We start from the raw sequence: 14,439 nt of genomic DNA on the forward strand, positions 1-14,439 counted from the left end.
AATCTTTTTGTAGTATATCAAAATGAAAAATTTTAATATTTAATTTTTGAATTATGAGAAATATATATTAATATTATTATTTTGATCGATAGAAATCACCAATGATTATTACAATGTTAACACATAAATTTATGATGTTGATATGGTAGTCTACACATAGATATGATAGATAAATTTAATTGATTTTTTTAATAGTTTGAATGATTAATAAAAGCTTTATGACTTGTTTAAAAGTTAAAAAACATTTAAAATAATTTTTTTATAAAAAAATAAAAATTATTAAAAACTATATTGACAAGTATTTAACATTATGAAAAAAAATGAAAGAGATATTTCAATAATAGTAAAATATTAGAATATTCAAATGACTAAAAATATTTTTAAATTTTAACTTCTTAATAATTTATATTTATCCTTTTTAATTTTTTAATTTATATTTTAAAATTTTAATAATAATTTTTAATAAATTACAAAAAAAAAATTATTTTAATATTTTCTTAATATTTATTTAATTAAAGATTAAATGAGCCTCTAAACTTTTAAAAAAATAGTTAGATCCTTAAAAATATTTTAAAACATGTGATTAAATTCTTTCATTATATCATCATTCATATGTGGATCACTATATCAACAAAATAGACGATCACATTAGCACAATAATGATCAATAACAATTTTCATCTATCAAAGTATAATATTGATGTAATTAGTAGAGTTTAAAAATTAAATTGATAAAATTAAAAATAAGAGGCAACACTATTGATTTTTGGTTGATTATAAAAGTAAAATTACCCATGAAGAATTATTTTATTGATTTTCTGAAAAGATAAATATTTCCTAATGTTTGGATGAATTTATATAAAATATATTATGTTAGTTTAATAATTATTTTTGGAAATATTTTTTAAAAAATAATTTTAATTGAGAGATTGAGGCCTAAAAACGACCATGATGAAAAATTACCTGAGATGTTATTAATGTTAGCATTCAACGGCAATAACAACCACAATGGCTTATTCCATGTCATAAAAGTTGTTGAGACATCTAAAGTTGACGAGACCTGAATTTGATGGATTTCAACTTGACTTTATTGTGTTAGATTTTTAAAAAATTTTGGATTTATGTTGGATCAGATTTTTAGAGGATGTATTTGGGTCGACTTAAGTTTTGGTTTATGGTAAAAAAAAATCGGACTCGAAAAATAATATAATTCTACCATAAAATATTTAGGGATAATTGCAATAGTACTCCTATCTATTTTATTTTTGTTCAATTAGATCCTTATTTTTATTGAATAAAATTAATATTTTTATAAAATAATTGTTTCGAGTTGGGTCTATATTTTATCTAAAAAAGAAGAGTCATATTCGGGTCGGGTGAAGACACCCTAAACCCGGGTTAAATCAAATTTCGGGTGGAATGGATATATTTTTTTGGTTGAGTTAAGGTGGTCGGAAACTCGACTCGACCCGACCTATACTTCTCCCTAACTGAAGCCACCATTAGGTAATATGGCTTTTTACTTTTCTTCTCTTGTTGAAATGATAAAAAAAATACATATTTATTATTGTAGTTATTCCCATGTGAAAGAGTGTTGAGCATATTCTGGAAGATGCAAACTCAGCATAGTTGGTTATCCAGCTCAACACAGTTAGTTGTTAGCCTTAACAACCTTGGCTGCTAATTTTGTTACTATGTGTTGTATAAAAACAATGTAATGCTTTGTGAATAATCAATGAATAAGAATTCTTGATTTACTTCTACACTTTGCTTTCTCAACATGGTATCTTTCGCCATTGATTTTGGAGGCTTCTTCCCTCCGTTGCTTCTCTGATAATTGCTGAAAAGTTCATCTCCTTCTTCCTCTACTGGTGTTTCGTCCATGGTTGCTGAGGATGTTGTGCACAACCTTGATCTTGGAGAGTCATCGAGACACAGTCGCTTGTTCACCAACAAGAAAATAAACATTGTGCTTGATGAAATGAACTACCTGTTGTGGAAACAACAAGTTTTCTTAATAGTAAGGAGCCATCGCCTGGAACGGTTGTTCACTGAGGAACTTAAACCTCCGCCGGCGCAAATCTAGTCTGGAGATGGCACGCTTGAAGTCAATAAAGATTACGAGGTCTTTGTGGCACAGGACACTGCCTTAGCCTCGTGGTTGTTATCTACAATCAGTGATCACATACTTCCTCAATTCGTTGGTGCAGAAAGAGTTGCAGATGTGTGGTCAACTGTTCTCAAATTTTTTGCCAACCGATCCACAAAGATGGTAATGAGCCTCCACTGTAAGTTAAGGTCGATTAAGAAAGGTGATAAGAGTATGAGGTTGTATCTTACACAGATCAAAGAGGTTTGTTATGAACTAGCTGTGTGTGGCAGTGCGATTTTAGATATGGAACAAATAGCCACTATATTGAATGGCTTACCGTTTGATTATCAGTCATTTATGGCGGTTATAACGGCAAGTAAAGAAGCTTTCTCTCTTGATGGAGTGAAACCTGTGCTAGTTGATGCCGAGGCACAGCTTAAGAGCTTTTAGCTTCAAACTCAGGTATCCATGAGTGCAAATGTTGCTCATATGCAGAACAACAATCAAGGTCATGGTCGTTCCAACCAGTACAATCGACCTTATAGTTCGGGTGACAGGTCTGGTGCATGATCAGGAGCTCGTGGTCGAGGACGTACTAGGCTTCAATGCCAGTTATGTGGTAAGACTGGTCCCTCAGTGGACAGATGTTGGCATCGCTTTGATCATAATTTTTTTAGGAGTGTTAGCACACAAAGATTAATCTACTGTTATAGATGTTAACTCATGTGAGGTGGCCAATAGTTATTCTTCATGCAACAATAATGCACACCCTCAGGTTCATATGTCTCTCCAACCACAGACAGGTGGGTTGTAGACTCGGGAGCCACACATCATGTCATATTCGAGGCTTCTAAGGTGCTCGATGGCTCAGACTACACTGGTCCAGGTAAGCTGGTTGTGGGTAATGATCAAGCTTTAAACATTAGTAAAACTGGAACTGTTGTACTCAATACTAAGAGTCGAGATTTGTTCCTTCATAACTTGTTTTATGTTCCATCAGTTACTAAAAACTTGCTTTCTGTCTCCATGTTTGCTAGAGACAATGGTGTCTACTTTGAGTTCCATGCAAAGAAGTGTCTAGTTAAAGATGAGGAAATGGATGCTATTTTGTTGCAAGGACAAGAGAGTGGAGGATTATATCAATTTGATGCCACAGTGGATGATCATCATAGTGGTGCAAATGATTTAGAAGCAAATGTAGTTAATAAAGTTTCAAGTGATATGAAAAGTTCATATGCCTTGTGGCACATGAGACTTGGGCATCCAAATCATGCCTTAATTGTAAAAGCTTGTAAAAACGTTGGCATTGTTTTTCCTACCACTACAAATACAGTAAATGGTGATATGTGTGTTGCATGTAAAATGGGAAAAAGCCATAAGATTCCCTTCAATGAATCCTCTACGGTTTATATGAATCCCTTCCAGCTTGTATTCTCAGACCTATGGGGGCCTCACATATTGTTTCAAACAGCTTTTACTATTATGTTTCGTTTGTTGATGCATACACGAGATATTGATGGGTATATTTGTTGAAAACCAAGGATCAAGCCTTACAAGCTTATCAGTCATTTCATGAAATGGTTAAAACACAGTTTAGTGTTGTGATTAAAGAAGTGCAAATGGACTGGGGATGTGAGTATCGTCCTATATCTTCACTGTTGACAAAGTTGGGTGTTAATCATCGAATGTCTTGCCCACATACTTCAGAACAGAACGGAGTAGTAGAGAGGAAACACCGCTACATCATCGAATTAGCCCTTGTCTTGATGGCTCAAGCATCCTTGCCGTTTAGATTTTGGTCATATGCAGTGAGCATTGCTGTTCATCTAATCAATCGCCTTCCTACACGAGTTTTGCAAGGAAAGTCACCTTTTGAGGTGTTGTATATCAAATTACCAGATTATGAGTTTTTAAAAGTATTCGGGTGTAGGTGTTTTCCTCATCTTCATGCTTATCAAAGTCATAAACTTAGTTATAGGTCACAACCATGCACCTTTCTTGGGTATAGCTCACAGCATAAGGGATATCAATGCATGGCGTCTGATGGGAGGATTTACATCTCGAGGCACAAATGTTTTTTTTAAATACTTTATTATATAAGTTCAATACAACATCTTCTTTTTCCCTTTCTCACGGTTTTATTGAAGTTACCAGTTGTTTTCTTAGTTGCGCCTGGCAGACAAGATCATTATTGAACGTCAAGTGCTACAACCCACTTGATTATAATATAATGATTTCATAATGCATTTAAATGTAATGATATTGATATTTGAGATTATATAATGTTAACTATTTCAAATTATATTGTGCGTGATTCCAATGTTAGATGATTTAAATGATATTGAATATTTATGGGTGTAATCTTACATGTAAATGTCACATAAGATTTACGGTATATGAGTAAATGTCACATAAGATTGTAATATCTAGTAAATGTCACAAAAATCATAAAATCACCTGAATGCAATATAAATCATAATATCAAATAAATCACAAACACCATAATATCGAGTAAATGTCACAAAAGCCGTAATAGCAAGTAAATGCACTATTGAAACTCATAATACTTACTCGATTACCACTCAATAACACAATTTTACATTAACATTCATTTGAGCACAATTCACGATTTTTTAATGAAAATTTAACCATCATCAACATTATTCCAAGTCTTATGCTTGATTCAAGTTTAATTAACTATGTTCAAGAATAATTAGTTCATCATCAATTACACGTACTTTCGAATGTTTGTTAGTTGTGCCTAACAGATAAGGCCCAGAGCACATCCCACATAGGCAATAAATACACAGCGCCACGAGTTCTAGAACTAGTATAAACACCTGCAACTCCGATTCAGCAAATCACGCAGCCATGCAGTGGGCACAAAGCGAACTATTCTTTCGCCTTTTACTAAAGAATACCGTGTGCTCGCTGCACAAAGTGGCATAAGCTTATTTTTGGAGGGCTCTTTATTTGGATATGGCCGTAAAATTTGAGTTAAATGGATATTTGTTTATCGTTCATTGTCTTAAGCAGCAGGAGCTCGGATGTATTTATTTTTAACTCTATTGAATGTTGGTCTTCAATCTGCAATTGAAATTGTTACCTATGCATGTTAACTATTGTGAGTTCTACATAATAAGATGTCGAGAGAACAAATATACAGTAGGTGAGAACTTTTATGAAAGAGGGCATATATGTATGCCGTGAGGTTTGCTAATGAACTGTTACTTTGCGAGTTAAAAAAGAAACTGGGCCATGTAAGTTAAAAGAGAAAATAACCTCAGTGTTTGAAAATTCCTTATAATATACGATTTTGACCAACTTTTTTTCGATTTGCCAAAATGACCAACAAAATCGCAACGCGATTCTGACTGTCGCAACACTGAATTTCAAATTCGCAACAGGTTTAAGTTTCGCAACACAAATGTTTTGGGTATATAACTACGCAGCAGAAGTAACTCATAACCTAAATCCCTAAATCGCAACTCATTCCATCTCCATCTATCACTTTCTCCGGCGACATCCATTCCTATATCCAACGACATCCTTCCCCATCTTGCAACAGGTTTTAGTTTCGCAGCTTGTTTGTTTAGTAAATTAATTTACAATAATAAAATCATATAATGTTGATCATGTTTGGATAGATTTGTGTTTTGGAGGGTCATGGGAGAATGTTCATGGTGTTTTACAATATATGCCTTTACCCATGAATCTTCAACTAAAACTGTCATTAAAAAAGTTAACTTATGAAACTCTAATGTTACGTGTTGCAAATAAATTGAATTTAGAGCCCTTAAGTGTTAGGTTATCTTATCAGAGAAAAGGTAAAGTTTATTTGTTAACCGACAATGAAGATGTTGAACGATTCATTGCTTACATTAGTGTTTCGCAAGATGATATTACATTATATGTTGTTGAACCTAGAAGTAGTGAAGTTGAGTCAGTAGTGGGTAGTAATCAACTAAGTTTTTCAACCCCAGTTTATGGTGCTCAAAATTTAATGGTTCCACCACAATTTCATCACCAAGCAAATTTTGTTTCACCACATTTCCAATACCAAACACAATCTCAAAACCCACAACCTTTCCCTAATCCAAATCCCAATCAACTTTCAGCACCAAATTCCGGTTTTCGTATTAACCAGTTAGATGATGATGAGCCAACAGAAAAAATTGTGAGTACTAGTCGGTATTCAAAAATTGATCTTGGTCAATACCCGGACTTTGATCTTGTTCAATACTCGGATTTTGATGATGTTTCAGAATAAGAAACAGACCCTGCATGTAATGATTTTGATATTGGTCAATACCCGAATTTTGATGATGAAACAGCCGCTACCGAGGAAGATGTTGTTGATGATAATGAGGAGGAAGTTACGACTGTGAATGAACATGTTGAACATCCATTCTGTAATTCATATAACCCTGAAGAAGAAAAAGAAGAAGAAGAAATTCTCGAAGAAAAGTCTCCGAAGAAAATGCCACAGGAGTATAACTGGAATATGCCAGAATTACTTCAGATACCGGAAGAAGAGTTGGTAAAAATAGCAGTTGATTGTTACACAAAAATTATTCGTATCAAGAAAGATGATTGTTTTGATACAAAGGAAAACTTGAAGATAGCTTTGTATACGAAATGTGTGGAAGATGGCTATCAACTAAAAGTTAACAAATCAAACAAAGATCGTTTTGAAACAAGGTGTATGATTGACAAAAACTGTACGTGGCGTATAATTGCAAAGAGGATAAAAGATTGCGAAATGTTTCAAATTAGGACTTTTATTGATAAATATACATGTTCAAGAACCCAAGTTTTTCCTCACCATAGACAGGCAAACAAAAAGGTGTTGGGTGGTTTTCTGGCTGAGTTAATGTTTTTGAATTGTAGGGTATATCGGGGACATGAAATTATGACTGACATTAATGCTCGGTTCAAGAATAGTATCTCATATTCTCAAGCTTGGAGAGCCAAATGTTATGCCTTGGAATTGTTGAGGGGGTCGCCAGAAGCATCGTTTGCCCAACTACCGGCTTATTGTCACAATTTAAAGCTGAAAAATCCTGGGTCGGTAACTCATATCAAAACAGATAGAGATGGACGCTTTGAGTTGCTGTTTATCGCCATTGGTGCTGCGGTTAGTAAATCAATATAATTTTGTTGACTTATTTTTGTTAGTTACATGCATTTCACATTTAAATGATTATATTTCTTGTGTATATGATTTTGTAGATTCGTTCGTTTATTACTTGCATGCGCCCAGTTATTATAGTTGACGGAGTACATTTAAAAGGTCGATACATTGGAGTAAACTTATTAGCAGTAGCCATGAATGATAACAATGGGATACTGCCAATAGCTTACGGGGTTAGCAAATCTGAAACCTCTGATTCATGGACATGGTTTATGGGGTATCTTAGGGATTGTATAGGTCCTATTAGCAATCTGAAAATCATATCCGATAGGGCAAACTCAATTGACAACGCTGTTAGAAGGTGTTTCCCAGATGTTTTTTATGGACTTTGTGGTGTTCATTTGTATAGAAATCTAAAATCAAGGTCTGCTGGTATAAAAAATCACAAATGGACATACTGGAAGGTTGTAAAAGCTTATCGGGAAGTGGATTTTAATAAGCATATAAATTGTTTAAGACGTGTTTTGCCTCAATGTGCTCAAACACTAGAAGATGTCGGGTTTGAAAGATGGTCAAGAGTACATCAACTTGGAGCAAGATATGGTTTCATGACGTCTAATAGTGCAGAATCAATCAACGCTCTAAGTCGTCATTCCCGGAAATTACCCATTACTATGTTAATGGAGTTTTTTTGAGCCTCTATTCAAAGTGGTACTACAAGAAAAGAAACCATGTAGGTATTATTTCTTTAAATTCGTAACTTATCATATATTTTACTAAGTATTATTTATTTAAATTTACAGGAACATTGGAACATCGTGTTACACCATGGACTGAAAAAATGATAACGAAACATGTTGTGAAGTCAACGTCATGGAGAGTTGAACCATGTTCAAACACTTTGTTTGAAGTACTGGATAATAACTTAAATGGGCTTATCGATCTAAATGCAAATACGTGTAGTTGTATGAAATGGCAAACATCTGGTTATCCGTGTGGCCATGTTATAAAAGTTGCTCTTCATCTAAACCAAGATGATTCAAGCGCATACGCTATGGATTGCTACACTACAGAAGTATATCGACAAACTTATGCCGAGATTATCTACCCTATTCCACATCCTTCTAAGTGGGACATACCAGATGACTTACAAACAGTTTTGCCACCAGCCATGGACAGAAGGCTACCTGGCCGACCAAAAAGTCACGATCGTATACCGTCTAAGGGTGAAGAGTAGAAGAGATCGACATATAGTCGGTGCAAGGAAAATGGTCATACAAGGTTGACATGTGGATCACCAGTGCCATCACATTCATCTTTTCCTCTACCAAAATATAGATCCTCATAAAAATCCGAAGCTCATATGGTGTCAAGAAAAAGGCAATCAAAATCAAAATCCCAATCACAACCGGCTTCACCTTTTAGGACTATTAACTTAGGTGATTTTTAAATGCAAACGTTGTATTATGTGTAAACTTTTAACATTTTCAGTTAGGCATGTATTAGTAACTTGATTTTGAACATTGCTATGATTTGTTCAGTTGTTATCACTTATTACACATTCATTTGAATATCGCAATGCGAATTTGACTATTATGTGTATTTTATGTGTAAACTTTTAACATTTTCAGTTAGACATGTATTAGTAACTTGAGTTTGAACATTGCTATGATATGTTCAGTTGTTATCACTTATTACACATTCATTTGACTATCGCAACGCGAATTTGATTATCGCAACTCAAAAATCGCAACGCGAATTTGACTATCACAACGCGAATATGACTATCGCAACGCAAAAATCGTAATGCGAATTTGAGTATCGCAACGTGAATTTGATTATCGCAACGGGTATTTGACTATCGCAACGAGAAAATCACAAAGCATATTAGACTATCACAGCGCGAATTGACTTTCACGTTGCGATTTTGGCTTTCGCATTGCGATTTTGAGTTTAGCGTTGCGAAAGTGTACCTTCAACAGGTCTTTTGCCTTCAATATGATGCAGATTGAAATCAACAAATCAACTTTTACATTTTAATCAATTAAATAAGCACAAATAAGAATTATTTACACATCAATTAAACAAATCAACTTTTACAAATCAATTAAACAAGCACAAATAAGAATTATTTACACATCAATATTAAACAAATCAACTTTTACAAATCAATTAAACAAGCAAAAAATGCTAATAATTCTTATTTTCCTCATCAATTAAACAAATCAGACTTTTAAGAATCAATTAAACAATAAAAAAAGTATACCCCAGACAGTTGTTTATGCACCCATACATCAATTTCACGCAGCTCACTTCAGGATTAACCTGCAGAAACCAAACATTTGCTCAAACAACACTTTCTACACATCTAAAACCAACAAACAACAAATTATTATTGATGTAACACCCCCAACCCGTATCCCAACCCGGATACGAGTCAGAGATATTACATTGACTTTTAAAACACAACTCATTACAAATAATAGTAAAATACTTGAACTTATATTATGAAAAATACAATAATATACATATGGTAATATAAGTTTACCAAAATATTCAGAGCATACACAACTTAACTCTTTAATTACATGCCAACATCCATTTTCATAACAAAATGACCTACTGATTAAGTTGCTTATGATTTGATAGTTGCAGGAGTAATGTTGTCCAGCTGCTTAACCTCGATCATCTACTTTATCAGATCCTACGTGTGAAACACTCACACACTAAGTCGTCGACTTAGTGAGGCAATAATATAATAATAATATCAATAAATATAAAGTAATTGCCAAAATAAGAGGGGATGCAGTAATAAGATGTATGTAAACAATGCAATAACCAAAACCATGTTTCTTACACATATACTTATCAAATTCACATTCATAAATTCACCTTAGTAAGTTCATTAGCCCATGGTACCATACAGAGAACCTAAGGTATGTGAGTATTGTGAGGTTGTGCACTATGCTGTCACCACAACTCATATAATTGCACCTAAGTGCCACGTAGAATTGCACCGGAGTGCTGCGTAGAATTGCACCGTAGTGCCATATAATAATGTCCATAAGGACCACATATCATTCCTTAAGAATCATATACATATGCCAAGGATCAAGTATGTGTCTCACCAGACTTCACACATGTTCTAAAGAATAGATATATGTCCCGAAGGACCACATATCATTCCTTAAGAATCATATACATATACCAAGGATCAAGTATGTGTCTCACCAGACCTCACACATGTTCCAAAGAATACATATATGTCCCGAAGGACCACATATCATTCCTTAAGAATCATATACATATGCCAAGGATCAAGTATGTGTCTCACCAGACTTCACACATGTTCCAAAGAACACATATATGTCCCGAAGAACCACATAGACCCTCTACCCTTATCATGCCAACTATACCTATAGTTCTCATTTACATAACATGGGCTTTCACAATTTATCTAATTCATATCACGTAGACATATTATTTTCATACCTTTATCATATAATTCATATAACTTTTCTTTCATATTCATGTCCCATAATGCATATGGTATGGATTCATGTCATATATCATCATATGAACTACGATCATGTATCAAAATATTGAATCTAGACTTATCACAAGTCTAGAACTGAATAAAATACATATTCATGCTATGCATATGCACTCACCTAGATTTCTTTGTTTTTCCCTCGATTGATCCTACTTGTCGATGGTTCCGAAACTCGATTAGGCTCAATATCTACATAAGCAAAATTTTCAAGATGATTATCAGATGCCTAAGTCTTAAAATTAACCTCTAATAGCCTACCAATTTAAGAAATTGATAGTTTAGTCTCTCTTCTTTCTTTTCTCTTTTTTTTATTATGGGGGAATCGGTTCCCCCTGGGGGTATCGATTCCCCTCTAGCGTTCTGGAAATTCATATTCGTTTGAGGGGGTATCGATTCCCCTTGAATGGGTATCGATTCCCCTAGCCCAAAAATCCTATTTTGAGCTCGAAAATCACTTCATTTCAGCTTAAACCTTCATATTTTACTTCCTTTAATATTCTTAACTTCCATATACATATTTAAACTCATTTCTATTCCTTAATCACTTCTTTAAACCCAAAATTCCATCATTTACATGGCATTCAAGAATCACACTAAATTTTCAAGGTGTTCTAATTCCAATTCTAACACTTCATATCCCTTAATTAACTTGATGACAAGTCAAATCTCACTTCCAATTCTTATTATGAACTCTAATCTAAGATGTCACTTTTCTACTTCCTTTCTTTAATTCTTCATATACTTTTCCTCTTGAGGTTTTAAAACAATTTAAACTTCCTTTAAGCTTAACTATTGCCTAATGGTCATGAATCAACCATAAATTCATCAAGAAATTCACTAACAAGAAAATCTTACCTTAGCTTGGGTCTCACGTATGAAGAAGAAGAAAGAAGAAGATAACTCTGGAAGCTTGTTTTAATTTCCTACTCTTCCACGTGCTTAATATAATACTAACCCCAAAATTATATTACTATAAAAAGACCATTTTGTCCTTCTAATCTTCCTTCTTTATAATTCAATCCTACACAAAATAACTCAAATAAGTTATTGACCTCTTCCATCATTCTACTTAAATCACCAAATGCTGAAACTTTACAAATTGATCACTATCCCGGCATGGAGGATGTTACAATTGAATTATAGGTACTTAACAACACTTGCATTTGACTTACAAATTGTTTATGGACACTTTCATAACACGGATGCCGAAACCACAAGCCTACTGCACCTCTATCTCTATCGGTGGGAGGTAGAAAATGTGTACTCCCTGTCGTCAAACGCTCAAAGAACATGTATACGAGAGATCCACAATCCCCTCTGGCTTCCTGCGTTTGTTGCGGCGCGGTCTCGTCTCTGATAACTGTAACATTGAACTTCTTTGGCTTCTTGTTTCCAGAATAAGTCCAATAATTAATCGCATCCAAGAATTTAGCCAAATGAGAGCTCCATCCCTTAATAATATCTCTCAAATCAGACAATGATATGTAATTTATTATGCTGTCATATACTATTGTCTTCAGGGATGGGAGCTGAAGCTCGACGAGAAGCCAATGAGTACGTTCCAAAACAGGGATAAACACCTGCAATCATAAGTAATAATTCAAATTGCGCACTTATTTATGAACACCTTTAAAATATTTTAAAAAAATAAATACTAACCTTATCGATCTCCCACCATGCAGGATAAAGTTTAGCTTGTCCATTAGCTAACACATATGATTCCTTTCGTTGATTCTTCAAGTGAACTACGTGAAAAGACGTCGGCATAATTGTATATCGCGTATTTTTTTTATTTTTCTTCAATTTCCTTACTATTAGAAGACATGACACCCATGCATCAATATGTTGTTTTAAAAAAAAGACATATATTAGTGAATTACATAAATTTAAAAAAAAATTAATCAAAATGAAATATAAGAAGAAATATAAGACTTACCCCCCATCGAAATAGTCTTTGTCTTCAACCCTTAATAACGTACCCCACCAAGACCGATCAATCAACAAATGCATATCATCGTTGAGTTTGTATATGTCAACGTAACACCCTTGGCTCCGCTCATGTAGATAAAAATCAACTGCAGTCTTAGCCCAAAGGGTATTATCCAGAATTGTTTCTCGTAGTTGTTTCCTCTCCACTTCATCTGCCGGAATGGTACTGGCCGGTAACTCATACGAAAGCCAATAGTCATCCATTATGTCCGGCACGTGAGGGGGTTTCTCAATAATTCGACATATTACGCCGTATGAATCGGGCTCTTGAATGGTGGGAGGGACCTCTTCAACGATGACAGGGGCCTCTTGAACGGTGGGAGTGGACTCTTGAGGGATGATAAAGGCCTCTTGAACGATATGAGAAGCCTCTTGAATGATAACAGGTGAGTCGGGCTTCTTCTCACGGAGTCTTCGCACTATTGGGGTGAACGGAGACGTAATGGCACGTGCACGCCGTCTGATGCGTGAACCCCGTCGTGCAAGAAAAACCCGACGTAAAACATCTACCTTATCGGGCCGCTAAAAATAATTATTAATACATAAATAAGTAAATAAACAAACATGATATTAAACAGTGAAAACAAAGACAAATATGTTTCAAACTTGCACGGTATTCACCCAAGTCATTATTCTATCATAGTTCACAAAATGAATCAGATAACATTCCGGAAGTAAACACTTATAAACATTTAAAAGAACAATATAAAGAGTAGTAGTTTATTCTTGAAACTTAAATTTGCAACACTGTGAAGTTAGTATTTGTCTTTGTCTTTTGGTTGAAGTAATCCAATCCATTCAAGTTTCAATTTGCAGAAGAAGAATAGTTTCTGAAACTTAAAATCACAACGTGAAAATGACTATCGCAACGCGGAAATGACTATCGCAAAATTTGACTATCGCAACGGGATAATCGCAATGCGAAATAAAAATCGCACGCGAAACCAAAATCGCAACGCGAAACTAAATTCGCGTGCGATAGTCATTTTCGCATTGTGATTTTCTCGTTGCGATTTTTATTTCGCATTGCGATTATCTCGTTGCGATAGTCATTTTCGCATTGCGATTTAAGTTTCGTGTTGCGACTATTCTTCTTCTGTAAATTAAAACTTGAATGGATTGCATTACTTCAACCAAAAGACAAAACAAAGACAAATACTAACTTCACAGGGTTATTTTAGAACTATTTAGTAGTATTGGCAGCAATCGAATGAATTTACTAAGTAATCTAAGTGAAATGGTTAATCTAAGTGAAATTACGAGTAAATCAAGTTAAATATGAAAAATCTTAAACTTACCTCGTTACGTAGAGTATGAACCTCATTCTGCAACGATGCTACCATCTCACGTAGAGCCCCTACCTCACCACGTAAAGTAGATACCTCGTCACGACATGCACCATAGTCATCGCGTAAAGTACCGACCTCCTCACGCAAGGCATTGACCTCATCACGTAACTCCCCTAACTCATCCCGTTGAGGTGGAGAACAGGGAGATAAATGTCGTGTCATCTTTGCCGGTCGCCTATCATGAGGTGATGGTGGAGAAGAGGCTCGATGATGTGACAGAATAGGTGATGACTCTCGTTGTAGAGGTATATAGTATGGTCGATCAGGTGATGGCTCTGGGTGAGGTGATGGCTCTCGAAGTGGAGGTTGCTCATCATCCGTGC

General features: G+C 34.7%; 1 non-coding gene across 1 annotated transcript; it reads left to right on the forward strand.

The window, feature by feature from the left end:
* The first annotated feature begins 4,958 nt into the window (after window positions 1-4,958).
* Window positions 4,959-5,072, forward strand: LOC120174271. Its single transcript, XR_005521157.1, has one exon. It is a non-coding gene; the product is annotated as a U5 spliceosomal RNA (small nuclear RNA).
* The last annotated feature ends 9,367 nt before the right edge of the window (window positions 5,073-14,439 follow it).

The sequence above is a fragment of the Hibiscus syriacus genome, unplaced genomic scaffold (genome assembly GCF_006381635.1).
Source record: "Hibiscus syriacus cultivar Baekdansim isolate YM2019G1 unplaced genomic scaffold, ASM638163v2 tig00003041_pilon, whole genome shotgun sequence".
NCBI lineage: Eukaryota > Viridiplantae > Streptophyta > Magnoliopsida > Malvales > Malvaceae > Hibiscus > Hibiscus syriacus.